This window comes from Felis catus, chromosome B3, assembly GCF_018350175.1.
Source record: "Felis catus isolate Fca126 chromosome B3, F.catus_Fca126_mat1.0, whole genome shotgun sequence".
NCBI lineage: Eukaryota > Metazoa > Chordata > Mammalia > Carnivora > Felidae > Felis > Felis catus.
Genome location: NC_058373.1, coordinates 50,862,219 through 50,890,217, shown reverse-complemented (window position 1 = coordinate 50,890,217; position 27,999 = coordinate 50,862,219). Strand labels below are relative to the sequence as shown.

General features: G+C 40.1%; 1 long non-coding RNA gene across 3 annotated transcripts in view; it reads right to left on the bottom strand.

The window, feature by feature from the left end:
• Positions 1 to 469: 469 nt before the first annotated feature.
• The window catches only part of LOC111560983, a 64,960-nt gene continuing 37,430 nt past the window's right edge, over positions 470 to 27,999 (bottom strand). For 2 of the 3 annotated variants that reach the window (XR_006599220.1, XR_006599219.1), the window contains 3 exons: positions 25,363 to 25,406; positions 21,499 to 21,795; positions 20,000 to 21,379 (listed from right to left, as the gene is read on the bottom strand). This is a non-coding gene — a long non-coding RNA (uncharacterized LOC111560983). Of the gene's footprint in view, positions 2,128 to 19,999; positions 21,380 to 21,498; positions 21,796 to 25,362; positions 25,407 to 27,999 lie in introns of those variants that run through there. The other variant, XR_006599221.1, reaches the window with a different exon arrangement.

Sequence of the window (27,999 nt, the reverse complement as noted above, 5' to 3'; positions counted from 1 at the left end):
TTCTTCCATATTTTGGTCTCAATGTATTTGCATATATATTAGCCAATTCTGTCTTTCTCTTTCCCATTTCTCAAATGTAAGATGTGTTCATCTCATTATAAGAAAAAAAAAAAAAACATTGAGACTATGTGCAGTGATGGATGTTAACCAAACTAATTGTGATGATCATTTCACAATATTTACATATACTAAATCACTATGTTGTAAACCTAAAACTAGAACAATGTTATACGTCAATTATAATGCAATGAGAATAGAAAAAATGTGTTAACAATAGTTAACCTTATAGTTCAATATAAATGTCAGGCTATCAAAAGGGGAATGTGATTCAGAAGAGGAAAGAACATCAGCCAAACTATGAGTAGAATGACTTTGTTTTCCCTTTGTATAGAGAGTTAGTGTGTTTTGATTGCAGGAAGAATAGTTGCATCAAGTTAGTTGTAAATAAGATTTTGCTATTGTCTTTATTTGGAAGTTATGTGTGGTTAAGGAAATATGTATGGACACGTTGACAAAGTGGTTTTGTATTTTGTCAACTTTGCTAAGCTGGAGCTGTTTCCCAGAATTCTCTGTCCTGTAGGACTTTGGATTAGGGCTGGTAACAAGAGATATTTACATAAGATTTGGAAGGTGAGTTTAAGCAGCAGCCTTTCTTCAAGCACCAAAAGTGGCTGCAGGGAGCCAGACAGCTCCTGCACCTTGTTGCAGATCTGCTGGCCCGCACCCAGGCCTCCCTCCCTCCTGGCAGACCTCCTTCTTCACCTTCCTGGGTCAGGTATGGGTTTGGTCCCAGGGCTGAAGGTGCCACCTTCTGCAGGTCACCCACCTCATCAAGATTAGTCATTAAAAGCCAGACATGAGTTCCAGTCTGCCCTTGCTCTCTCTTATTTCACGTCCATTTTTTTTCTCCCCAGCTGCTATCACAGCTGACCAGTAGTAAATTCAGCCCAATGCCAGGTGCAACACCCTTGCAGAGACTTCTTCACCACTTCTCAGAGTTGTGTAAGATCTAATCCCTGTTAAAAATCCCACGTTTTTCACTATTGAGAATGGTTTTGCTTCTGTGGTCAGACTCTGACTTATACACTTTTCTTTGCTTTTTATTTAAAATTTGATAATCTGAATATACAGCTTTTCATGACAGAAGGCTTTATCATGCTGATCCCACACTTCCTGTGGCTGTGGCCACAATTAGCTGGAGGAGAGTAGCACCTGTTTCCCAGGATGATGCAAGCACTGTTCATTTGCTGCAGTTCCCAACTGGCCCTTTTCACTCATTTATATTTTATGCCTGATCCCCAAAATCATTTGGGTTTGTGACTCCTAGACTGGAGACATTCTTTAAAGGTCTGGTATGATTTCTGTTCTATTGCCTGACATAGATCAAACAACATTTTCAAGTTGGTTGAGTGACCTGTGACAAAGTTCTAGTATCTCATTAATATAACTATTCTGTATGAAAGTTAGTATTACATCCTTGGTAGGCAGAGAATCACACCCATACTTCATTCACTGTGAACAAACTCAGGTACTTCCCCCAGAAGGAGAACATTAAGTCAGTAAAAGAGCATGATGGGAATTATGCTTTTCACAAGCTTTGGAGTTAGGAGGGTCTTGAGACAATACCCACTTGGCCAGTTTCAGACTTTGCTCTACTGTCATCTGACTTCCTTTGAGACTCTTCTGGTCTTGGAGATGAGACTGTGGGTGTCAGCAGGTGAGGCTCCTCCATTTTGTTCAACCAGAGAAGCTTCCCATTACTTGTTTCATGTTGGGTTTCTGCTGAACTTTATTTTTCTGTAAAGGAAGACCTTGTCTAACCCTTTCATTTCACAGATGAGGAAATTCGGGCACAAAGGGTCTCAGAGTTGACACCTACCAACTGAGTGAGGTCCAATAAGATCTCAGGACAGCAGACTTCCATCTAAAGATTTATCCATATACCCACAGTCTTAAGAGGCAATTGTATTTGTTGGGCCAATAGAACCCAGATTATAACTCAAGAGCAGATAGATCAACTTCTTGACCTACCCACAAGGGTGAAATTTGAGACGTTGCTCGTTCCCAGCCGGGCAGGGAAGACTTCAAGCCCTTATTATTAGTCTTTTGAGGTTTCTATACCAGGACCTGAATGAATAAGAAATAGAGAAACATTCAGAAGTTATTTATTTCCCTAGTTAACCAAGGCAGTTTATTTTATTTTTTTTCTTAAAGAAGAGGCATCTTGTTCCCTTTAAATCCACTTAGACAAAAACTAGATGTTATTGACAGAAGGCCTGCGATATGCATCTCAGGTTTTGTATGGGGATTTTCATTTTGTCACATCCAGTTTAAGCCACCAGCCTAATTTAATTACAATTAATGAATCACCATTTACCCTGAGGCAAAACCAGGTTTTCTTGCTGAAGAGGTGTTCAGTGCATAGCATTCAAATTCATGACCTAGACCTCAAATTAACGGGCTGTCCATTAAGAATGGATGAGTGGCTTTGAAGACTGCATTTATCAGTTGTCGACAGTCCTCTCTTGCAGTCCCCAGTGGTCCCTTTGGAAGAGACAATCAGAACAGGAAGATACTGCAAAGGGAATGTCCAGGGCTCCCTAATGCCAAATGAGGTTTCATTAAAAGACAGTTTTGCCCTTCTGGGGTGGAGTCCATGAAGTGGTAGTTAGCCCTGGGGTCTAAAAGGAGGCTCTGTCTCAGCAGCAGGATTTTCTGTACCCAGAAAGAAATCATCCCTCGGAGAAATTGAATCTTTCCCACAACAGGGGATGTTTCCATCCTGTATCTTTCCCCTGTTGGGGAAAAGCTAATGGAACCCTACTCCCAATTCAGGCAGTGAGGATTTGGTGAGTGCCTATTATGTGCCTAAGCATCAAGATATGTAGACAACAATCCCAATAAGTGTAGTATTACGTGTAAATATGAGGGGCACAGACAATCTTGGGACGAGATAGGAAAGGATTTCATCTTACAGAGTTGTCAGTCATGCCATCTTTGCCAGGGTTGATTATCCAGCTGGTCTAATTGGCTGGCTTGGTGGCCCTTTCTTTTTTCTATTGCTCCATTGGTCAAAGAGGGCACCATTCCATGAGAGCAAAGGGTCATCTTAGGTAAGTGCTATGGGAGCTGTGCTTCCCTGCGAGGCCTCTGACGATGCAGGATGCAGAGACCGAGATGGACTGGCTGGGCATCAGAAGAGGTATCTCAGGAGGTGTGAGAGTGACCATGAGAGGTGAGAAAACATTCCTGGTACTGACATCAGGAGGTACAAAGGCTACCTGCAGCCAGGCCCATCCATAAGCAGGACATGGCTCTGCCTGGAGAGTGAGGTCCTCTCAGGAGCCAGCAGGAAAGATGACTGAGTCAGCCTCTCTGGCACCTGTGCTCCGATCTGCAGCAGTCACTGAGGATGCTGTGGCTGTGGCTGCTTTTAGTGGATCACTGCCATCCTAAAATCCATCCTCACCTGGTTGCCACGCAATTGGCCCTTCATTTCTGTTCAGCATGGTATTGAGTTCACAGCTGTTTGCCCTTAAGGCGTCAGCCATAGTCTCACCACTGGCCTTCACCAGACCCCCTAAAGTCTCACGACTTCTTGATCGCTGGCTTATCCCCGTTTCTCCAAAGAAGATGAAAACAGCGTAGTAACTATCTTCTTCCAATATCTACTGCTGCCACTTTTCTGTAGTCACTTCCTTATTTGAAAAACCTCCCTTCTTATATTGGCAAATCACCCTGCTGCCTCTGCCCTAACTGGTACATGAGGCTGAAAAATGGGGATGCTGAACTGCAGAGCTAGGGGGAAGTACACTAACTCTGAGAAATGAAGTTTATGAAGATTGAACTTAACCTTCCTGATTGCCTCCCCTATACCTCTTACCAGCATCCCTCTCTTCTCTTTCTATCAGTATCAGCCCATGGCATGTGATAAGCTAAGTGGGAATGTCCAGTTCAATATTTGATACATATTCCCTCACTTAGTAGGACAGAGCAGAGCCCACAGGATCATATGAAAGTAAATAACCTGGTTCTTGCCCTCAAAATGCTGATCATTTTGTTGAGGAAACATCATCATAACAACCACAACCACAACCCCCACCACTCCCACTCCCCACATGCAATTAAATAGCAAGAGAATTATGCAAGAGTTGTTATAGAAGATGCCAAATATGTATTCTTGAACTTAAGTGTACCATGTGTTGGGTGGAGGCAGGGAGTTTGTGGGCTGGGTACTCAGGGCACACTTTATAATGTAAGAGTGGTTTAAGCTTATTCAGAAAGAGGGTGAGAATTTGATGAGCACCATTCCAGTTTGCCATGATACCTTAGCATCATATTCTCTACTTATTTGATGTGTATCTAGGTTTTCTCCTCAGGCAGACTGCAAGTTTTTGAGTTCAGGAACCCTGCCCATCCAGGTTCCGTCTGGATCTTGCTCCAGTCACAATGAAAAACACCATGTCTTCTTGAAGTATATGCCAGAGGCATGCACTGGATTGACTCAACTGAAATCACACTCTGAGAATATTTGTCTACACAGGAAAGAACTTAAAGTCTGAGGCCAGCTTGAATAAAAAGGGATCTTCAGGCAGTAAAGGTCATGCAGACCATCCCAGGAAATGCAGTTTCTTTTCTCTGAGCAACTGCAGGCATGGTCAAAAAAATCTCCTTTTTGCCTGTACTTTCCAGGAAATCCCAATGAGTTTGTGCTAGTAATTCTTATAATAATTATAATCTTATTATTGTTTTCCCCAAGAGAGAATTGCCATGAAGCTTAAGATTCAGAGACTCTCACTCATATAGACACCTTCTAAATTCTTGTGCCTAAGAATTTTAAATTCCTTTTCTAAAAGAGGGCCCTCGAAATGATATTAGTAGCTTCAGTTCCCAGAAAGTTTGGACCTGCCCCTGCAATTTATCATTTATTTACTAAATGTTTTTTCATGGAAGCCCAGCAATAGTCTCATGAAGTAAATTTTATATAATTTAGACTTTATATAAACTCTCTGGAGTCCCAGAGAGTTTAACTGACTTGCTCAAGGTCACACAGCAAGTTAATAAAGATTCAACTTCTATAAATAAGTTTCAGAGCAGAGATGAGATATTCTTATAAATTATCCAAGATTGAGCATTGGAGTCTTTTCATTTCCTCTCCCAGACAGTGAAAATGAGAACACAGTTCTGAGTAACATTATGTTCTTTCAAAGCTACCCTCTGCCTGTAAGGTGAGAAGCCTGGGGTTGCGGTCCTAGGCTAGCAAGGCTCATGGGAGCAGATGCCAAATGGAATTCTGTGGTTGTTTATTAGTGCTTAAAGTCCACCACATTCTCCGCTTCAAACTACAGCAGCAATGGGATAGAAAACAGCATTAGAAAAACTGAGTTAATTTAAAAACATGTCTGGGGCATCCAAACTGTTGATAGTTTCTGAGTTTCATATTGTTTTCTCTCTCTCTCTCTCTCTCTCTCTCTCTCTCTCTCTCTCTTTTTTTTTTTTTGCCGTAGGGGAGTCAATCTTGTCTTATAGGATGTTTTCTTGTTTGTTTGTTTTGGTTTGGGTTGTTTTTTTTTTTGTACGGGAAAGAATTGTGCCAACAGCCAGTCATTTGTGAAAAGTTCTTCATCAGCATTAGTGAGTATCTATTGTGAGCTCTGCAGTATGCAAGGAGCTGGCCACTGTGAATACAGCAGTCTTCAGTATTTAGGAAACAGTTATCTCTTTCTGTAAAACCCTGGTTCTCTCAGATTCCTGAAGCTGAGGCCCCATCAGAGAACCAGGAACAGAGGTAGAAGGCCTGCACGAGGGGGCCATGTCTCCAAAGCCCTCTAATGTACGTTTTCTGACCTTTTCTTAAAGTTAGGTTTTAGCGATATCATGATACAGTTGAACAGAGACATTGATAATACATCCTGAAACCTGTGTTCCATTTCCAGACTACACAAACTATAGTGTATTATAGGTTTATCAATTAAAAACAAATCCTTCCATTATCTTGCAAATAGCACATTTATATATCATTGCATTTTTGGTGACAGAAGTGCTAATTTATGGAATGTAAATATTTCAATTTGTCACATTTCTGATAGCCCTATTCTGACATCTCATCATAGTGAAATGGCATAGGAGCCAGCCCTCCATAGGTCTCTGAGAAATCCTGGTCTTAAAGGGCTATTTACCAGAATGCATGACTTTGGCCTCCTTGGCCTTGCATTGTCAGCCCTCACAAATTTCTCTGGTCTCCTCCCATATCACACTCCCTTTTGCTCATCATTTCATGACTCCAGTCTTCATGCCCTGGACCTTAATCCATGCTATTCTTGCTGCCTGCTCAGCTTCCATGGGTCTGGCCCCATAACAGTCTTCACATCACAATTTAAACATCACCTCCTCAGAGGCTTTTTCTTGATTTCTCACCATGTTAGCTACTCTATTAAGCTCTGGCAGCTTTTGTAACACTAATCACATTATACAGACCCCAATTATATTTAAATAGTCACTTGCAGGAAACCTATTTGTGTGGCTTGGATCCATCTTACCTCCAGAACACCTAGTTAAACTTGGCCCAGCCCTTATTTCCAAGTTTGCTTTTGTTTTGTCCTCTTCCAAAACTGGGGTGTGCCGTTAAGATTCTGTGCCCTGTCCCCTGTGTCTCATAACCTAGATGGAAAGATTGTAGCTTGGCTCTTCACTGGTTTTCAACCAAAGAAAATCTACTTGCCATCAAGCGATTCATGTGTTTAGACCCTGGTTAAAGAGGTGAGAGACAGGAAAGGACCAGAGTGCACAGGTGTCTAATGTTTCCTGCCACTAGAGTTTAGAGTGATCTATGGTTTCTTTCCTTTTGGGAGGCAGAAGAGATAAAAATGGTTCTACCAACATTAGGTTCATTGAGTTACATATGCTGCTACTTCCAGCAAGCCTGTCAATTAATTTTTCTAAAAATGCCAGCCATCTCTAATGGGTTTCTGACACATACAGTCATCTCCATCTATTTCATGATTAGCTAATTGCTCTCCCACTTGAAGGTAAGCTCCCTGAGAGCAGATAATATGACTACTGTCTTCACTGCTAAACCCCTAGAACTTGTGTGACATAAAGCATTAATAGACCTTAAAATATTTGTCAAATCAATGAATGAATAAGTAAAATTTAACCCCTAAAAGTGAACAAGATGGAGCACGAATGGCCACTTGCCAGGCATTGTGTTAAATGCTTTATATCTGATACTTTAATTCTTAACAATTCTATGATTTGAGTGGATAACTGTTGTTATCCCCATTTTATAGATGAGGAAATTGAGGCTTTGTGAGTATTTTTCAGTATCACACTCCTTATATGTGCTGGAGCCAGCATTCAAACCCATGCCTTTCTGGTTCCACAGCCTGAGCTTTGACCACTTTGTTCTTTTGTTTCACTGCCTTTCGATATAGAGAGCAGCAACAGTAGGAAAGGTAATAATAATGATGGCTGTGCTTATTGAATACTGTGTTCTTATTACTATGCTAACTATTTATAAAAACTATGTTTATTGCTGTCAAAAACTTGTGAAATAGGAATTATTGTTGTCTTCATTTTATAGATGGGGAAACTGAGGCTTAGAGAGAACCATCTAACCACTCATAAGCTATTTAGATAATTTTGAATATAAATCAACAGAACAGCCACACAAAATCCATGTAACTTAATTTTTGCCATATTTCAACCATTGAAGCACACAGACCTTTCTAATAATATTCAGAGAGGCAGTTTCACACCAGAAGCTTTCTCAGAGGCTGGTGTCTCACAAATGATAGACCCTCTGTTTCTGGGAGCTTTTTGTGTTACTTCCAACAATTATTTTTCATTTCCCTCTGCTGAGCAAGCCAATAATTGGTGCCCTCTCATCTAGTTGCTCTCTGGATGACAAATCACATTACTCTGAATTTCCCATCACTTTCTAACTATTTCTAAGGCCAGTGGTCAAAAACGACAAATGAAACTTTGATCACCTGTCTTCATAACAGGGAGTCTGAGCTTCCAAAGGCCCCTAGTTGCTGGTCACAAGGTCCATGGCTTCTGGAGGCCCCAAAGAGGGACTCAGATCAGGCAGACACAAACCTTAAAGGTTTTGAGCTGTATTAATTTCCTGTGCCTTCCAAAACAAAGTACCACAAACTTAGTGGCTTAAAACAACAGAAATATGTTCTCTCTCAGAAGTCCAAAATCAAGTTGTGTACAGGGTAATACTCCCTGGGGACCTTATTGGAGAACATGTCCTTGCCTTCTTTTGCTTTTGGTGGCTCTAGGTTTCCCTTGGCTATGACTATGTAACTCAGATCTCTGCCTCTGTCTTTACATGGCCTTCTTGTCTGTCTTTTCTAAGGGCACTTGTCATTGGATTTAGAGCCCACCCTGTTAATCCAGGATGATCTCATTTTGAGACTCTTAATTGCATCTGGAAAGATCATCTTTTTAAATACCATAGTCCCTCCTTATCTGTGGAGGAAACGTTCTAAGACCTCCAGTGGATGCCTGAAATTGCATTTAGTAATAAACCCTATCTATACTATGTTTTTTCCTATGCACACATATATATGAAAAATACTAGTTTACAAATTAGGCATAAAAAGAGATTAACAACATAACTAAAGTAAAACAGAACAATTGTAACAATAAATTTTATGTGAATATTATGTAATGTTATATAACAATAAAATTTATGTGAATGTAGTCTCTCTCTCAAAATATCTTATTGTATGGTACTAACCCTTCTTCTTGTGGTGATATGAGATGATAAAGTACCTACATGATGAGATGAAATGAGGTAAATAACATAGACACTGAGAAGTAGCATAACACTACTATTAACCTTCTGATGATATGTCAGGAGGATAATCTGCTTCCAGAATGCAGTTGACCATGGGTAAAGGTAACTTAAACTGTGAATAAGGAGGATTACTGTAAGATCACATATACGGGTACTGGGGTAAAGACTTGGTTGTATCTCCTTTGGGGATCACCATTCAACTCACTTCAGGGTCCATGCAGATTTCTCTCTGCTAGCTCCAAGTTTTAGCCTGGGGATGGCAAGAGGCTGAGGAATATCATTAAATGCACAGGTGCTCAGCTTTTAAACAACTTGGTGGTTACTTCCCCAGCTTTTATTTTACGAACAATTATTGTGCACATCTACTGTGCTTGGCACTAGGAGCTCAGAGCTAACCTGAACTGCAAGCCTGTTCTCTACTTCTCAAAATCTAATCAGACAGACAAGGTCATAAATACTCATGGGTCAGTGTGGCGTGTTCTCTAAAAGAGGAACGGTACAAAGCATGCAGTGTGTTCAGTGAACATATGAAGAAGAGAGGACAGGCAATCTCGATTCTCTTCTATTACCAAGGAACTTGAGGACCAGTGAGACTGAATTGTCTAAGATCCCACAAGATGGAACCAAGGCTTAAACCCAGAGCTTCTGATGGTTACTTAGAGGCCACATGCTTCTGGCAGCTGAAAACAAAGAATTTGTCCTCTTAGAAGGCAGATCATCACATCCTTATGACTTTGGTTTGGATTCTACAAAATTCTATGAGATCTGGAGAGCTGTTGTGGAGAAAGGTCATAGACTGGTGGTTATCTAATGTTCTTGCTTTTTGTCTCATCAAGCTTTCTTTTCTTTTTTCTTTTCTGAGTCAAGAGATAGTGGATATGGAAACCCAAACTATCTTTTGATAAGATGTTTTCAAGCAACAGTGAGACAGTCCCTGATTTGCAAACTCTTTACAATCCAGATGGTATAGCTCAATTTTGGTGTCTGAAAGAATTTTGACCTTGAAAACAACCACCCACACCTCCAGTGATAGAAGATTATTACAAAAATAATGGAAGATTGCAAACTATTATCAATACTTTTTATGCTGCCAATTAAGCTGGGTGTGTTCTCTACTCCAGGCTTACTGCTGGACTTTCTCTGTTCTGAGACAGATGTCAAAGCAATTCTGTCAAGTAGTTTCTCTGGGTCACAATTCTTTCTGGGGACACAATCTGGTCAAAGGGTTGTTGGTGAAGTCTGCTTTAAAAAATGTGTAAGTTGATTTAGCTGTTCCAAAAGGAGTTATTGCTAAGACCACTTTAGGTCCTAAGAAGTATTTTCTTTCTGTCAAAAATTATTGTAGCTGTTTTTTAGTTCACGTAGATAATGTCATAGAAAGAAGAGCATTTGTGGTTTGTTGTTCCAATATAAAAAGAACATTAAAAATGGAAGAAGACATTACAGAAAGGAAAAGGGATAGGGGCAACATAGAAGGTGTCTTGGTTGAGTAGGAATCATCAGAAGCCCACTAAGGATATGACAAGAGGTCATGGATTTCTCCTGGATTTCTCCTGTCTGATCCAAATTATGAATTGAATCCTGTCATGCTCCTGTTGAAAAGCTTCAATGACTCCCCTTAGTTCCTAAGATGGAGCTCAAACTTCTTCATTTTCCTTTAGCCCCATCCTTTGCCACATCAGCAGTCACAAGACCTGTAGCTCTCCACACAGCACACAGGCCCATGCCTCTGTGTGACACTCCTGCAGGTTCCGCAGAGTAGAATTCTCTGTTCCTGCTCATCTGCCAAAACCCTCAGTTCAAGCCTTCTCCCCAGAGGTGCTCCCTGGTGTTCCCCAATCCCCTACTCCACTTCTGTCATACACACCATCTTGCACATAGCAACTCACTAGCTAAGTGGCCTTGGGCAAGTTATTTCATCTCTATCTCAGTTTCTTTATCTATAACATGGTGATAATAGAAAGGTCATTGTGAATGACATATAAAGCTTTTTTTTTTTTTGAGTTCCTGAATATATATCTGCAGCAGTTTTCATAGCATATTTAATCATAAATTTATATTTCTCTCTCCTCTGGAGTCACCATTCTATTTTCTGTCTACCAAAAATAACTAAGCTTCAAGTGTCCTGGAGATTAGTGTCCTCGCTTAGCCAAGAAAGAGTAAAAACAGGTTTGCTTTGCTAACTTTTAGCTAATAGGTAACATAAACCTGGATTTTTTAGGAGACATAGTCTTCCTAAGAGAGGGCATAACATGTTTCTGTAAAGGAGTGGGGGCTGTGTCTCATACTTACCCTGAACCCAGAGGAGGCTGGATTACGAATCGTGCCTGACTGGCTGCCAGGAGATCAGGGTGTGTGTGGGAGCCATGGTACAAGGATCTTTGTTCTACTATTGGTGCTATTCATTCATTGAATGAAGCTGCTACCTTGTTTTGGTGATGTGACCAAAGACGAGGGTCCTCCCATATTTCCACAGCCACATGGCTCCTCTTTCCCAGATTCCTATATAACCCTAGGGAGGTGATGGGGTTTCCAAACACATGACTGAGATTAGAATATTACAACTCAGGGCATCTGGGTGGCTTAGTCAGTTGAGCATCCAACATCTGCTCAGGTCATGTTCGTGAGTTTGAGACCCACATCGGGCTTGCTGCTGTCAGCCTGTCAGTACAGAGCAGGCTTCTGATCTTCTAGTCCCTCTCTGCCCCTCCCCCACTTGCAGCCTCTCAAAAATAAATAAACATAAACAAAAAAAAGAATATCACAACTCTATGAATAGAGGCTCAGAGCCATATATGACTTTACTTGGAGCATATAAAGCTTGTTTAAAGTTATTTTTTCTATCTGAATTATGTGGAACAAATGCATACTCCTTCCATTTACAGTTTGTATAGTTCTGTGTGTGTGTGTGAATGAGTGTATTTGTTAGTCTATATTTGATGGTACGTGTAATATTAGATGAAAGGGCAGGTAATAAGAGTTGCCAGACTTATCAGAGAAAAATAACAGATGCTTTGTTAAATTTAAATTACAGATATTCATAGTAAGGATTTAGGATAAGAATATCCCATGAAATATTTGGGATGTACTTATATAAAAACATATTCATTGTTTATCTTAATTCAAACTTAGCTGGGCTCTTTCATTTCGTTTGGCAACGCTATCAGGTACTTATGTCTGTGTGTGCATGTGTACGTGTTCGTGTGTGTGTGTGTGTGTGTGTGTGCATTACTAGATGCTTGCATTGCTAGATTAGTTACTGTAATTTCCTTTTTCTCTTGTTTAACTTGACTAAAGATTCAGGGAGTCCTGGAATGGGGATAAGGAGATACATCCTAAAAGCCTGGATAGAAAAAGTTTCCCAAAATTCAGAAAGACTTCAGCTTAACAGCCGGAAGAACAAAGCTGAGAGAACTCTTAACTTCAATGGAAAGGGCCAGCTTTCAGCTATGCTTCCAGGGCCAAATAAAAGCCTGAAAGGCCTGAAGGGATATGAAGGCCATCAGTGTGTTCTGATAAGGTGTGATGGGAACCACATGAGCTGTAGCCAAATTTGTGTTTGCTGTGTGAGCCGACACAAGTTGTTTAACCTCTCCGAGCTTTAATTTTACTGTCGGCAAAATGAAACATAAGACCTTAGAACAGTGTACCTAGGCAAAAGTGCCTGGCATGTTACAATAATTGTGAATGTTTTTGGATTCCCTGAGGTATCTTAAAACACACTGGGTTAAGTCAAGCATAATATTCAGCCAACTTCTGTGTCTCATCCCCTTCCCACCTTTTTCTCCTTCTCAGTGGGGTCAACCTTTGATACACACTATCAGGACAGCAATGCTTAGTAGTGGTATCTATTCTTTTGTATACTCTAGCATACTATCTAGAAATAATGGCATTCATGCCAGGCAACAGGTAAAAGCCAAAACTGCCCCATGTAAACCAAATGTCCCAGGCTTACCAGGACTTCCCTTTTAAGAGCTTCCTTGGGTCTGCTCACATTCCAGACCTTTCCAGATTGGGTCTCCTGGTGTACAAAGGGGCATTTCCATAAAAAAAGGCAGCTTGCCTCCATGGATAACTGTGACAGTCAAGCCAGTTTATATAGAGGAGTTCATTCTCAAGATCCAGGGCTAATGTGCAAGGCAGGAATCTTAATTCCTCTTCCTCCTTCTGAGCAGTCTGGCAGAATTCTGGGCATGGTGTCTGTAGTGTGCTCCCCTTGTTCCAGCTTAAATAGCTCAATTCCTCCTGTGGGCTATACCAGGTGCTCCTGCAATAGGATATGGCTTGGACCTGGGCATTTGGAAGATTTCTTCTACTAACCTGGGTTGATAACTGCTCCATTGAAGTAGTTCATCCGTGCATCCTTTTCTCTCTTGACTACCATTTCACCAGAAGAGAATTAAATGTCCATAGATTTAATTAATTCTGCCCTTGTAAGCCAATCATTGCATGCTTTCAAGTGCATATTTGCAAATGCTGGGGCTGTCTTTGACTTGATTCTCTGTGCCAGAGCCTCTTGTGTCCATAATCCCTCCAGGCTTAGGCCAGTTGGCTGCTTCAAAGGGCCAATCATCTTGGATGGTTCCACAGTAAAGACTTAAAGTTTCTCTACAAGGCTGGACTGAAAGAGCTCTTTTCCAGCTGACTTGGTTTTATCAGCCACAATAACAGCCAGTCAATGAGCTATCTATGGACTCATGCATGGTTGATCCAATTCAGTTGTTAAGGTGCCTGAAATAACATCAATCCCATTGATTGCTTCACCATTAATGACAATCAGCCCTTATGATGACAAAAAAAAAAAAACACCCTTATTTGATTGGGAAATTATCAATAGAGTCATAAGCATGACATGTAGATATGGCCCAAGTGGGTCCCAGAGGACTTTTTCCCCCTTAATTCCAAAAGATGAGTCTTCCTGATTGTGATTATAATCAGAAAATGGCACTGTGTATAAAGGGGAAGGGGGAGACAAAAGGTGAGACCCACCTTAAGACAAACAGTCCTTTTCTCAGCACACATAAGGTTTTTGCTTTGATTAGTGATCGTAGCCAAAAGAGCTATGTTTTAATCCTCATAATTGCCACGAATTTATAGTAGTCACTTCATTCCTCACAGAGACCCACCTGTTTTCTCAAATGCACATAAGCAGGCAATGGCACCTGGAATAGTCCATAATTTTAACACTTGTCTTGAGTCGGTGATAAATGAGCTGAATTGATGCAGAATGATTGCCTGCAATCTGCTTTTTTCTTTCCATTTTTCTTCAAATGGAAGGAAACAAAATGTATATGGAAATATATATTTTATATGTATACACACACACACACACACACACACACACACACATATACGTACATACATTCTTTGCATCTTTCTGGTTTGTCTTCATTTGTTTCTTGTTTGAATAGAAAAGAGCAAGGCTGATTCATTACGCATTCAGAGGAAGAAAAAGTGTTTTACACCAAGGTTTCAAAATACATTTCATTTTAATTTTAGAAGTAGGTAGAGGCTAAGTTATACATTTTTTAAAAAATTTAAAAGTTTCAAAAAAAAAGAAAAATTACATTTAAGGCACCTGCGTGGCTCAGTCAGTTAAGCGGCCAACTCTTGATTTTGGCTCAAGTCATGATCTCAGGATCATAGGATCAAGCCCTGCATTGGGCTCCATGCTGGGCATGGAGCCTGCTTACAATTCTCTCTCTCTTTTCCTCTGCCCTTCTCTCCTACTCATACTGTCTCATTCTTTTATTCTTTCTCTAAAAAAAAAAGTTTCAAAACCTGAAATTACATTGAAACACTAAACTTATAAAATATGAGAAAGTATCCAAAAAGTCATTTTGTAGAAGAGATAATTTTTATAGAATGAGAATTCCAAATGAATACAGAAACATGAGAATGGAAACATACAAATTAAAAACATTTAAAAGTATTGACATGCAAATCCATAAACTATTTTTCCTGTTGGAAAACAAACTAATGCATTACATCAGCAGTGTACGGTATCTTTAGATTAAAATATGCTTTTTCCAGTTTGAGTTTTTTGGTTGTAGGGAAGTATGATCAGATCATGCAGGGTGGAGAAATAGAAGCAAAGGAACCAAACTAAATTAGTAGTTAATCTCTCTCGTTAAAGGACTTGTCACGGATAAATCCAGATTCAGAGCTCATCTTTCCTATTTCTGGTGGGCTCTGTGCATTTCTCTTTTACTCTCAGCAAGGTCAAATTATTTTCTATATTATGATTTTGACTTCTGCTTAATGGGCAGAGATGTAAGACTATTCCAATGATGGCTGTCCAAGTCTGCTTCACCTTTTGGCTAGGATTGAGAATCTTAAAAATAAATGGCCCTGTTCTGTTTTCTAAGACTAGGTTATACAGCATAGTATCAACTGGACTCAATGAAACAGAATAGCAACTGTGATATTATGCACATGATCTGATAGAACTTTGTGATTCAAATTATGTAACTGAATTACCTTTCACTACTTATGCGTCTCCTGCATTAAACTTGACCACAGAAATCAACTTATACTTGAAGAAATGCTAACCTCTTATTTTACCATAGGGTGACAAATACTGGTCCTGTCATCAGATAATGATTTTATGGGGGGAGGAGGCTATAACCAAATTTTCTTTTGAAAATTCAAATTACATTTAAGTGGCAACTAATATTTATGGTCTTGAAGTATAGAATGCTTACCTTTTAACAAAAAGAAGTATTTCATTGTGTTCTGTAATTGGGAAAAACAGCAGGCTGTGGGACATGATGCTGTAAAAAGATCACTTGGGCTGCAGGGTGGATGGTCCTCATACAGAACAAGCTTAGGCTAGATTGAAGGGAGTCATGCTCTTGTTTCAGAAGCTATGCTTTTGCTCTAGCTAAAGCCAACATCCCAACTCCTCTATTACTTTCTTTCCATTTTGCCCTAACTTTCTTACTCACTGACTATATGACTCTGGAGTGGGAGGGATTTATTTCCTCTAGAACTTAGTTTTCCCATCTGGAAAATGAGGATTCAAGGCTTACTCAGTGTTTCAGAAACATTTATTCTGATGGCATATCCTTGAAAGATGCTGTTCATGCAAGCACTGTCTTTGGCGTACCCAGATTTAGCAAAGCTCAGAGTACTATGAGAATTTGTTAGTTACTCTATGATTGTGCATCAGTGGGAGCCATACATTGTTGGTTGTGGAGAAGGGAAGGTGCCCTCTGAAACATCTGCTTTTCCCCTATTCAATAAGCCTTCCACTGTGCAAATGACTGAGAATTAAGTTCCTTTAGATATAACTTGGAATGATCTCTAATTTAAATATATATATAGTTTTTGAGAGAGAGCGTGTATAAGCAGGGGAGAAGGGTGTGTGTGTGTGGGGAGAGAGAGAGAGAGAGAGAGAGAGAGAGAGACAGATGGAGAATCTTAAGCAGGCTCATGCTCAGTGAGTAAGCCGGATGTGGGGCTCAATCCACAATCATGGGATCATGAACTGAGCAGAAATCAAAGAGTTGGATACTCAAGCAACTGAGCCACCCAACTGCCCTTAAATATATTTTTTAAGTGCTTTGGTACCGTATTTTGCTTAACAAATTGTTTCTTACTTTGCTCCCAACTGTTTAGAAGACCTAAGTGTTCTGTGAGGCTGTAATAAGGAAATGCAGGATCTCTGAAATGAGAATGAACAGAATTCTGTTTTATCAAGTAATAAATCTCACAAATAGTATCGAGGAGAAGAAACCAGATACAAAAGAGTAAATACGGCACAATTCCATTTGCATAAAGTTGAAAACAGGGGAAATTAGCAGACTGTGAAAGAAATTTGACCGGTAGTTACATTCGTTGGGAGGAATCAGACTGGAGAGGCAGGAGGTGGGCTTCCGGGGTTCTGATAAAGTTCTGCTTCTTCATTCGGGTAGGGGTGTTCAGTTTGTGAAAACTTACCCCACTCTATGCTTAATGTCTGAACATTTTTCCATACAGATGTGTTTACTTAAAATGAATACATAAATAAAAGATATGCTGGGCTAGCTGCTCTCGAAGGGAAAAATAGCACAGAATAACATCAATATTACTTGTTGAGTGTTAACCATGTGCCAAGCACTGGTAAAGGTTTATGGATACATTATCTCACTTAATTCTCACAGCACTATTAGAATACTCTTAATATCCTCAGTTTACTGATGAGAAAGCACAGAACAGACAGATAAATTTGTCCAAGGTCCATACAGGGAGTAAGCCGTTGAGACAGGTCACAGAATGCAGACTGTTGATTGCAAAGTGCATGCTCTGAACCATGGCACTTCAGTAAATGATGCACGCTGTCATAGCCCCAGGTGTGTCTGGGGGCAAGTCCTTTACTGTCCTGCAGCCTCCGTTTCCTTCACTGCCTCTTTTATAGCTCCCACACTCTGGTTTCATTTCTATTGGCTCACAGATTCAAGTGTGCCCCGCTTCCCTTTAAGTTCTTGCCCCGCTCCCCTGCTCCCCTCAGAACTCTCCTGGGACAGCCCAATGAGACATTAGCATACAAATAGAACTTTAACCTGAAGTACAATTGCAGAACACTTCTTTGTGGGTGAGCAGATGCTGTATGTGAGGGTTGCCTGAATTTGTTCCAGGGCAATGCTGCCCTTGTTACTACTTAGCACAATTCTGCCAACCTTCAATCATTTTTGCCGCATCCTTGCCACCACCCAAACAGGGCCCTGGCCATGCTGCTGCAGTATTCATTAGGATGGGATTTTACCTGGATAATGCCTTTTGAGGAATGCATCCCAGCATTTGAGGCAGCTCCCAGCAGAACAACCTGCCATTTGTGATGCCTCCGTCAGGTTAAACATTTTAGATTAATCAATAAGTAAATGGCAAATAAATGGCATGAGCCCCATGTCCAATATAAATGAGATCAACGGAAGAAGCAGAAAAGGGCAGTTTCGGCATTGTCCAATATGCCTTGAGCATGCTGCCTTCAGCTCTGTCTACTTGAGGCGAAATATCTAGATGAAAAGTGAACAGTGAAGTGCATCATCCAGATGTTTTAGAACATCAGGGTGTCTGGTGTCCTTTACCTTAACACACTGACTTCATTTTGAGGTGCCAGAGGTGCTATTGTTCTGAATCTCTGTCACCCGGAAGAAAGGTCAGGACTCTGGCGAGCCATTCTCCTTCCTACAGTATAAACTGAACTGGCTGGCCCCGGAATACAGTGGGATGAAAATGCCACAGAAGCATCCCTAGCTTTGAGAATTTGCCAAACACTGCCCCAAGTATGCGTTTCATAAAGAATTCCATTCATTTCTCCCAATTCTTTCTGCTAATTTACTTCAGTTACACTTTTCAGATGTGTAATATCTCATTCTTGAGGAAAAATATGTTGCAGCCAAAAGAGCTGACCTTCATGCGTTTTCAGACTCTCTGCTGTGTACCTGACAAATGAGGCACCAAGGCCTTTCCATATTCTGTTTGGGGGTCTATTGGCTGAGGAATCCTTGGTCATCCCACCTGCCTGGCATCTAGGATCATGATGAATTGTCTCCAACTCTGGCCTCAGATTGTTTTTTAACATTTAATTTAGTTTCTTCCTGTGCTTGGATGAACATGGCCATGTTATGGATTTCTGCTCTAATGTACACCAGCAGGCTGGAAGAACAAGCCTCAGCAAGCTGTGGAAATTAGAGAGGCTGGATCAATAGGCAAGGTCATGACCCCCCGGCTCCGATTCTGTACACTGTCCTGAAATTCTCTCCCTTGAAAATCCTCCTGCTGCTTCTAATGTGAATCCGTGTGTATTCCCAGAGAGGAATTCATGTAAACCAGCCTACCCCAACCTCTCACATCTCAGGGAGGGACACCCATAATCACAAACACTGAAAAATTTGTGTAAACAACGGCCTAGGAATATAAATATCTAGGCATTTGCTTTATGTGCAGTTTGTTAACTCCATTGTCTAAAGACCCTTTCACAAGAAGGACAAATAGATGAGGACAAAGAGAAAACAGACCTGCCAATTCTGGAGCAAACCTCCAAGAAATTATCCTGTATCACACGTGTACCTTAAACAAAGGGACACAGTCTTCTGTGCCTACACCGTGAAATTTTTATGGAACACGGAATTTTAAAAATCAGCCTGTTTTAACCTCTAAGAAATATCTCTGGGCTCAAATAGATTGAGGAGAAAATATTTGAAAATAGTTTAAAACATAGCTGGTGCTAATACAAATTTAGATCTTGTTGATATAAAGGACCTACATTCCCAAACACAAAGCAATATCCATAACAATCTAGTTTTCTATCTGGAGATTTACAAGTTGATGTGGTTCAGAGTTATAATTTTCCTGGGTGGAAATAACTAATGCATCAAAACTTCAAACCTGCAAAAGCAAACCCACTACTGGTAATTTATCATATTCACTAATCACTGGTTCCAAAACGACCTGACATCCAAATGATCAATTCTGGAAAAAAAAAATCTTAAAGATCTGTCTTTTTGAGGAGAAGGTTAAGGATGTGCCAAAAATGGGAGAAGGGAGGTTCAGATCAAGAGGAGAGGTAGGAGGCCTCAAGAGCTGCTTATCATCTGGAATGTGGGTGCTACTTTCACTTGGCAAATCTGAAGCCACAGAGCCCAGAAAAGCAGGATCTCTTTTATTTGGAGAGTAAATTCAGTATGTGATAAGGCACATCCTTATCTAAACCTCTTATTCAGGAACAACAACAGGAGCACATTCTATACAGCCCAGTAATTCTACAATATTTGGTAGTTTTGCTTCAGAATTTAGGTACCTGGGTCATATTCAGAAGACGACCTTTGCTTCATTTGTGACAAACCACTGAGCAAATCTCCTGTGTTTCTATTATGTCAGAGATTTTTAGATGAAATAATGTCACGTTTAAAATCCTCAGATGGATGAGAAACTTAACAGAAACCCATGGGGGAGAAGAAAAAAAAAAGAGGTTAGAGTGGGAGAGAGCCAAAGCATAAGAGACTCTTAAAAACTGAGAACAAACTGAGGGTTGATGGGGGGTGGGAGGGAGGGGAGGGTGGGTGATGGGTATTGAGGAGGGCACCTTTTGGGATGAGCACTGGGTGTTGTATGGAAACCAATTTGACACTAAACTTCATATATTGAAAAAATAAAATAAAATAAAACCTTCAGATGGAAAATTAGTTTTTTGAAAATATTGCTTTGTACTTAAGAATGAAGATCTTTGCTTGCAAAGGATATTATTTACAAGAACTCAGAAAAATGAGGATGTTTTCTTAGTAGCATAGGGACTAATTGCAAAAGAGAAGAGTTAATTTCATTCTTTGCTGCTACTTTTTTGAAAGGAAAATATACACATTTGTATTTTCTCTTATCCTTTAAGAGTAACCTCAGTTAAAGATGTACATATGAACAGAGTATGGTGAAGATTGGTGAGGGAATATTTTAGAAGACACAAAAAGGAAGTGATGAGATTTTTTTTTTTACTACTACTGATGCTATTTTTCTACCCCATTTCTCAGTGGAGGCTTTCCATTTGGAAATAAATTCTAAGTTTGATCACAGTTTCAGGTCACAATGAGTATTTGAATGAATAAATGGCAATTTAGAATCACAAAGTCTGGGGCAGAATCTAAAGTAATCTCAAGAGTATCTCCTTTTCGGTGAAAGAAGTTATCATGTCTTTTTTTCAGATGACGCACCTAAGACCTTGAGACATTCAGATGTCTTGTCCCAGGTCTCCCAGTGAGGGGTACAGAGCAGGCCATAACTCTTGTGTTTCTTCCTCCTGATACAGGGCTTAACCTTCGCATAAGGTGTTTCCCATTTCAGGGCTATACTCTAATTTCGGATTCTACCTCCCAATGCCAGACTCTGCCTTCTGATACAGGGATTTACCTTTGTTATGGCAATTTAATGCTGCATAACAAGTTACCCCCAAAATTAGTGGCTCAAAACAAAAACAGAATTTATCTATTGTTCATGAACCTGCAATTTGGACAAAGCTTGATGTATATAGCTCATCTCTGTCCCACATGGCAGCAGCTGAGGCATCCTGAATCATCTGGAGGCTTCTTTACTCAACCTTGATATTGGCTGGGGCCTCTGTTCCTCTTCTTGGGGCCTCTCTACATGTTCTCTCTACCTGGGCTAATTTGGACTTTCTCACAGCCTGATAGGAGGCTTTCTCAGAGAGGAGCCAGTGTCCCGCAAAGATCTAGCCCTGGATGTCACGTAGCATCCCTTCTGCCTTACTCTATTGGTTGAAGCAATCACAAGCCACTGCCCCAACTCAAGGGGAGAGAACAAAGACCTCACCTTTCAGTGGGAGGAGCCATCACATTGTAAGCTATTGTAAATGGAGACATTGTTGCTTGTATGAAATAACATCTGCCATAATCTGTCTTCTGGACATAACAATTCAAATACCCACACATGCAAAATATACTCATGCCTTCCCTCTAGCCCTACAGATCTCATCCCATTGAAGCCTCAGCTTAAAGTCTGGGATCTCATCATCTCAATCCGGTCTCCAAGAGTAGAACACTTCTCTAGGGTGATTCCTCAGTTTCAGCTTCTGGAGCCCTGTGGACCAAAGAGATATAGCTGCATGTGGATGGGTAGCTCATCTTTGCTCCACTTGGCAGCAGATAGGGTGGCTCTAAGGCTGGGGACTGGAATCATCTAAAGTGTCATTCACTCACATGTCCAATAGGTGCTGCTGGTTATTGGCTGAAGGCCTCAGTTTCTCTCCAGGTGAAACTTTGTGGTCTCTTGTGTGGTGAGTTTAGGCTTCCTCTTAGCATGATAGCTGGCTTTCCCAGAACAAACATCCTAAGGAGAGAGCTAGCTGAATGCTGTTGTCTTTTTGTGAGCTGGCCTCAGAAGTCACAGAGCATCACCCTGCTGCACCCTATTGGTTAGAGCAGTCCCGAGCTCTTGCAGATGCAATTGGAGGAGCCCTAGGCTTCACTCTCAGTGGGGGAGGCCTCCAAAGCACACTGTAAGAAGAGTAGGTGGGAAGTATCATTATGGTCATTTAGGAAAACGTAATCTGCTGGAATCGTCTACCTTGCAACTGGTGCCCTTCACATTGGGGCTGAGTGGCTAGTGGTCAGCAGTGCTGTAGGGGTGGGGAGCAGATTCTACTATGGGTAGACAGTTTAACTAAATGACCCTTGATGTTTCTTCCAACACTCAGATTATGACACTATGAAAAGGCCAACTGAACCTAGGTGGTCTGAAGATATCATGCAGCCCAACTGTGTAGCTTTGTGACATATAAGAAAAGGGGCAGGAGAAATGGGATGCATGGATAAATTGAAGATGCCGAGAGTGTAGTCGTAGGATAGTCTGTGTCCAAATATTATGCCCCTGTCTGCTAACAAGAGCAACAGACTGTGACCTCAGCCAGTCCTGAGGTGTACTGTTCTGGTTGGTGAGGAAGGTGGCAGCTTATACAGGAGTTTTATGTTAAAGACTAACAGCAGGGTGAAACCTGAAAGCTCCAGTTGGAAGGGGTTGTACTCTCTGCCATCCCAGAATGTAGGCTCATGCAAAAAGCTGTGACCCTTTGGACTAATAAGAGTTAAATGCAATTGTGTGTGTGAAAGGGCTTTATAAACTGTAAAGTGATGCATCAGAGTTGTTTATTGTGTTGGGATTTCCATTCATACAGCAGAGACTTTTGCAAACGAAGCCAAACCCTCTTTTGCTTTCTGGCCCACACGTGGATTGCTTACTTTTGGTCAGATTATCTTTCCATGAAGTGGTCTGTGTGCCTTTCCTGTGAGCCCCTTTCTTAATATTCTTAGTCAACCAGTTTGGTTAAAATAACCAATAGCAGGGGCTGTGTCAGTGAACGCAGCTGGGAGTGTATTGCTGTGGGTCTGCTCGTTGTCTCATATTGTGTCCTCTCCTCATTAGTTTTTCAAAACCAGGCACTTTTCTGCTGCCCTTCGCTGGGCTGGCTTCCAACAGTACCTTGCTCTGGGGCAGAATTGTACTGGCGAATACATAATTCAGTGGTTTGTACTTTGCATCTATTAACCATGGCACCAAATGCAGGAATGACACAATGGTGAGGCTTTTGCTTAGATAGTGTTTTTTCTGAGTGAGGCTTAACATTCAAACCAATTTATAGTTCCTTTGCATAGTAGATAAGTATCATAATAGTCTTTTAATAGATGACTCAACGGAAATACATACATTATAAGGTCAATGTCACTGCAAATTATTACAAAAGGTCAAATTCAAGGGTCCTAACTCCCCATGTCTAACTTTTACTACTAGATTATGCATAGTACATAGTAGGTATTTGAAAATATCTATTGAACTTTATTATATTATCAATAGGCAATTAAATAAAATGCAACTTCAAGACTTTTTTTTTTTTAATCCAAGACTGACTTAAAACAGACTCATTCAACTGATTTGAAAATCTCTGGCAGAATAATAACCATTATGTTTCCATTGGATAAATGATGGCAGCCCAATAATGTCTCAACTAACTAAATATCATATTTTTAATTATATTTAACTTGCCTTATGCTAGTTTTGGAAGTAGCAAAAGAGCTATTGATGTAAGTCTTTCTTTCTTTTCCATATCTTACACTTCAAAGATTTTATTTATTTTGTTATACAAAGTATGAATATTCATTATTATACTCATTCATACAACAAACCTAAGGATCTGTTCGTATAGATATTACTCCCAGTTAAAAGATAGGAATCAAAAGGCTAGAATAAATTTATTGGGAATTTGATCTTAGGCTCATTCTCTGGTTTGATTCTCTTTCTATAATCTATTATTTTTAAGTAACAAAATAATAACAATAGCAATAATAACAATAATAACAATAACAACTCTTTATTGGGCATTTATTGTATTCCAGACTCTGTGCTAAACATTTCACCCCCATTATCTCATATAATCTTCACAACAGCTCTTGAAGGAGACACTGTTACTAGTTTCATTTTACAGATGAATAAACTCAGACTGTGAGAGTTTGGGTAACTTACTAAAACTAGTAAGTGAAAGAGATGGATTTTGAAACTATACCAAAGTCTTTAACCACAACACTGTACAATTTCTCATGCCAGGTGCCATGGGAAAAAAAAACTGGAGATGGTGGGAAGGAGTGTGGGTGAAAGACATGGGCATGTACAGACTTTTTTTTCCCTAAAAGAGCATTTTAAATTACACAGTTAAGATTCAGTCATTATGTGAGTGAAACCCGTACTCCGGGAAACTTAAAGCTTCTCTCCTGCCCCCCATTCCAGTGTCACAGACCAGTTGGTGTTCAAGTAGGAAGGAATGTGCTCTGGAGTGAATTTATATTTTATAAGATGGAATAGGCCATTTTCATGCCCCATTCACTCAGGCCTGTTCTCTATCTGTATTCTGATATAACCTAAGCATCTGTCCACTCAAGGGTATCATCCAACTTGGACAGGCCAGCCCGTGTAAACCACACTTTCCAGTTGCCTGGTTATCATTACTAATGTATCAGAATGCTTTCTGAGAACTTCTGTGCATCTTTCAAACCAGTGAACCACAGTTTTCTTCTTCGATGTCTTGTCTCTAGAAATTAGCCTTTTTGTTTAATGTGATCCTTTTCCTCTGCCTCACTCTAGTTCTTCATGGCCTCCACTGTTTGCTGCACATCAGCTACTGTCATTGATGCTTCAGGCAGTGATTCAGAATATTTATTAAGAAGTTTTCTCTGGGAGATCTTTTGTCCTGGTCTTCAGTAACCCAAAGTTTTGGGAAATAGCAAATGAGTCTAGGAACTTAACTTAGCCTGACCCTGGGATGTCAAGATATATATAAGATATCTTAATACAAGTGTTGTCAAGTTAAGCAGAGGAAGACCAGGTTCTTGAGTTCCATTATTATGATGCTATTAAACTATTAAACTTCCCATAATAGTGTTGAAGATCACATGATGACTGATTTTCTAAGAGACTCAACAGTATGTTGGAATCAATATTGTTGATAGCTGGTGAACACACACACACACACGCACGCATACACACACACACACACACACACACACACACACACACACACACACACACTTATGGCCCAAATATTCTTCCACTGTTCCTTTCTGAACCTTAAATATGACCTGGGTCCAGACACTTCCATTTCTTTTCTTTTCATTCTATCATTAAAATACATTTCCTCTTCAAGCGTTTTTCTGAATAATTTTAGGTTGAAAATTCCCCTAAATTGCTTTTTACCTAAACAGGAAGCTCCCAGGGTTTTCCAATTACTTGCTATTCCATGTCATGTATAATCATATTATACAAGTAACTTTAGGAGTGTGAACTGGGGTTGCCAGAGTCTGAATGTTTGTGTCCCACAAAATTAATATGTTGAAATACTAACCACCAAAGATGATGGAATAAGAAAGTGAGGTCTTTGGGAGGTGGTTAGGTCATGAGGATGAGGCCTTCATGGATGGGATTAGTGCTCCTACAAAAGAGACCTCACAAAGGTCCCTCACCCCTTCTGCCATGTAAGGACACTGTAAGAAGTCTATGACACAGAAGAGGACTCTTACCTGACTGGGACGGCACCATGATCTTGGATTTCCAGCCTCCAAACCTGTGAGAAATATATCTGTGTTGTTTATAGGCACTCATTTGGTGGTATTTTGTTATAGCAGCCTGAACCAAAATGGAGTTTGTCTATAAATACCATCATCTTTTTTTTAAAGTTCATTTTGAGAGAAAGAGAGAGAGAGAGAGAGAGAGAGAATGAGAGAGAAAGAGAGAGAGAATGAATCCCAAGCAGGCTCTGCACTGTCAGTGCAGAACCCAACGGATGAGTGGATCTGGCTCATGAACCATGAGATCATGACCTGAGCTGAAGTCGGACCCTTAACAAGTTAAGCCACCCAGGCACCCCTATAAATACTATCATCTTGAAGGAACCTAAAATTTCTATACATGTTATCCTTAATTATCTGCCATAGTAATATTTTCAAGATTATAATGATTTCTTTCCAGCTTAATCCAAAGCATGTCATTTGACCTTTATGTCTTTTCTTTGCAATTCTTAATATTATTCACCATTCTTTTCAATCTTGTGAAAAAATTTTCCCTAATAAATGGTTTCCCTGTTTTTTTCCCCACCTCTCTGATTTTTTTTTCTCCTCATGTGGGGACATCAATTTTGGGTTTGTTTTGTTTGTTTGTTTGTTTTTGAATAATTACTCAAATGTGGAGCATCCAGGTACCAGGACATATATGAAACCATACAGGGCTCTTCTTAGGCCTTGACACATAATGAAATTTGACATGCAAGATTTTAAATTTGCCTGGGGTCAATGATACCTGTATTCCTTTTAATTTCTCCCTTTTGGAATGGTAATATCTATCTCATACCTGTCCACTTTGGAAGCAGAAATTTTTTGTTTCTAAAAAGTTTGTTACTAAGATGGATAGAGGAGATTTTTTTGCTTCAGAATGATCCATACCTAGAATTTTACCCTGCCTTAATTTAGATGATGAGACTGGGGACTTTTGAGCTTATGGTATTTAGGTAAGGTTTTTGAACATAAAATTAATGCTTTAAAAGCTTGAGACTTTGGGAGATTTTTGTATTGGGTGAATGTGTTTTGCATGTGGGATGGATTTTAATTTGGGGTGGCCAGTGAGAGGATTTCATTGTGTTTAATGGCGGCTCCCCAAAAATGTGCTCACGTGAAACCTATGAACGTAGCCTTATTTGGAAAAAGTTTTTACAGATCTTATTAAATCTGATTAAATTATTTTTAGATAATATCATCCCATATTATGTGGCTGGGTCTAAATCCAATGACAAGTGTTCTTATAAGCAAAAATCATGAAGATATTTGAGAGACAGTGAGTAGAAGGCTTTGTAAAGAAGGAGGCAGCTTGAGAGCGCCTGGGTGGCTCAGTTGGTTGAGCATCCAACTTGGTTGAGCTCAGGTCATGATCTCACGGGCTGTGGATTCGAGACCCACATCGGGCTTGCTGCTGTTAGCATGGAGCCCACTTCTGATCCTCTGTACCCCCTCTCTCTCTGCCCCTCCCCTACTCACAGCTCTCTCTCTGTTTCTCAAAAATGTATAAACATTAAAAAAAAAAGGAGGCAGCATGAAGTTATGTATTGCAGGAGCCAAGTATTGCCTGGAGCCTCTAAAAATCTGGATGAGGAAAGAAAGGATTCTCCACTAGAGACTTTGGAGAGAGTGTGGGCCCTGCCAACAACTTGATTTCAGATTTCTGACCTCCGAACTTTGAAAGAATCAATCTCCACTAGTTTTTTGTTTTTTGTAATATTAAATTTTTATTATTGAAATATAATTGATATACAATGTCATATTAGTTTTAGGTGTACACCATAGGTTCAACAATTCTTTATGTTAAGCAATGCTCATCACAATGAGTGTAGTTATGATCTGGGGGACCTCAGTTCTTCTTCTTTTTTTTTTAGAAAGAAAGAGGGAGGACAAGCTGTAAAGGGAGATAGAATCTTAATCAGGCTTTGTGCCCAATGCGGAGCTTGATGTAGGGCTCAATCTCACAACCCTGAGACCATGACCTGGCCCAAAACCAACGGTCGAACACTTAACTGACTGAGTCACCCAAGTGCCCCGGGAACTCAGTTCTTGCTTATCAGCTTTAATTTCTCCAGAATCTCACCCTGAGATTTGGGAGTTTTGTACCATTGCTGTGTAGATGACTTTGTAATCTGCTTCTCCAACTTAGTTCTATAGCCTTTATCCTGCTGTTTTCTTAAGATCAGCATATACCAAATGTAACCCATCATTTCTCCACCCAGATTTTTGTTTTTGTTTTGATTTGTCCATTTCTTTTTTTTTTTTTTTATGTTTATTTCTGAGAGGGGGGCAGGGCAAAGAGAGTAGCAGTCTCTGTGTGAGAGCTCAAACTCATGAACGCTGAGATAATGACCTGAGCTGAAGTTGGATGCTTAACCAACTAAGCCACCCAGGCACCCCTTGATTTGTCCATTTCTGAGAAAAATTAAGATTAAAATTTAGGTTAATGTGGACTGATATGGTAGCTGACAAAATCAGAAGAAAGGAATGTACTTGCAAGAATTTTCCAGGGAATAAATATAGGATTTAATGACTGGTGAGACATAAGGAATGATTCAAAGATAAAGACATTACTAGTAGCCTAAGCATCTCTTTAGTGTCCTGGAAATA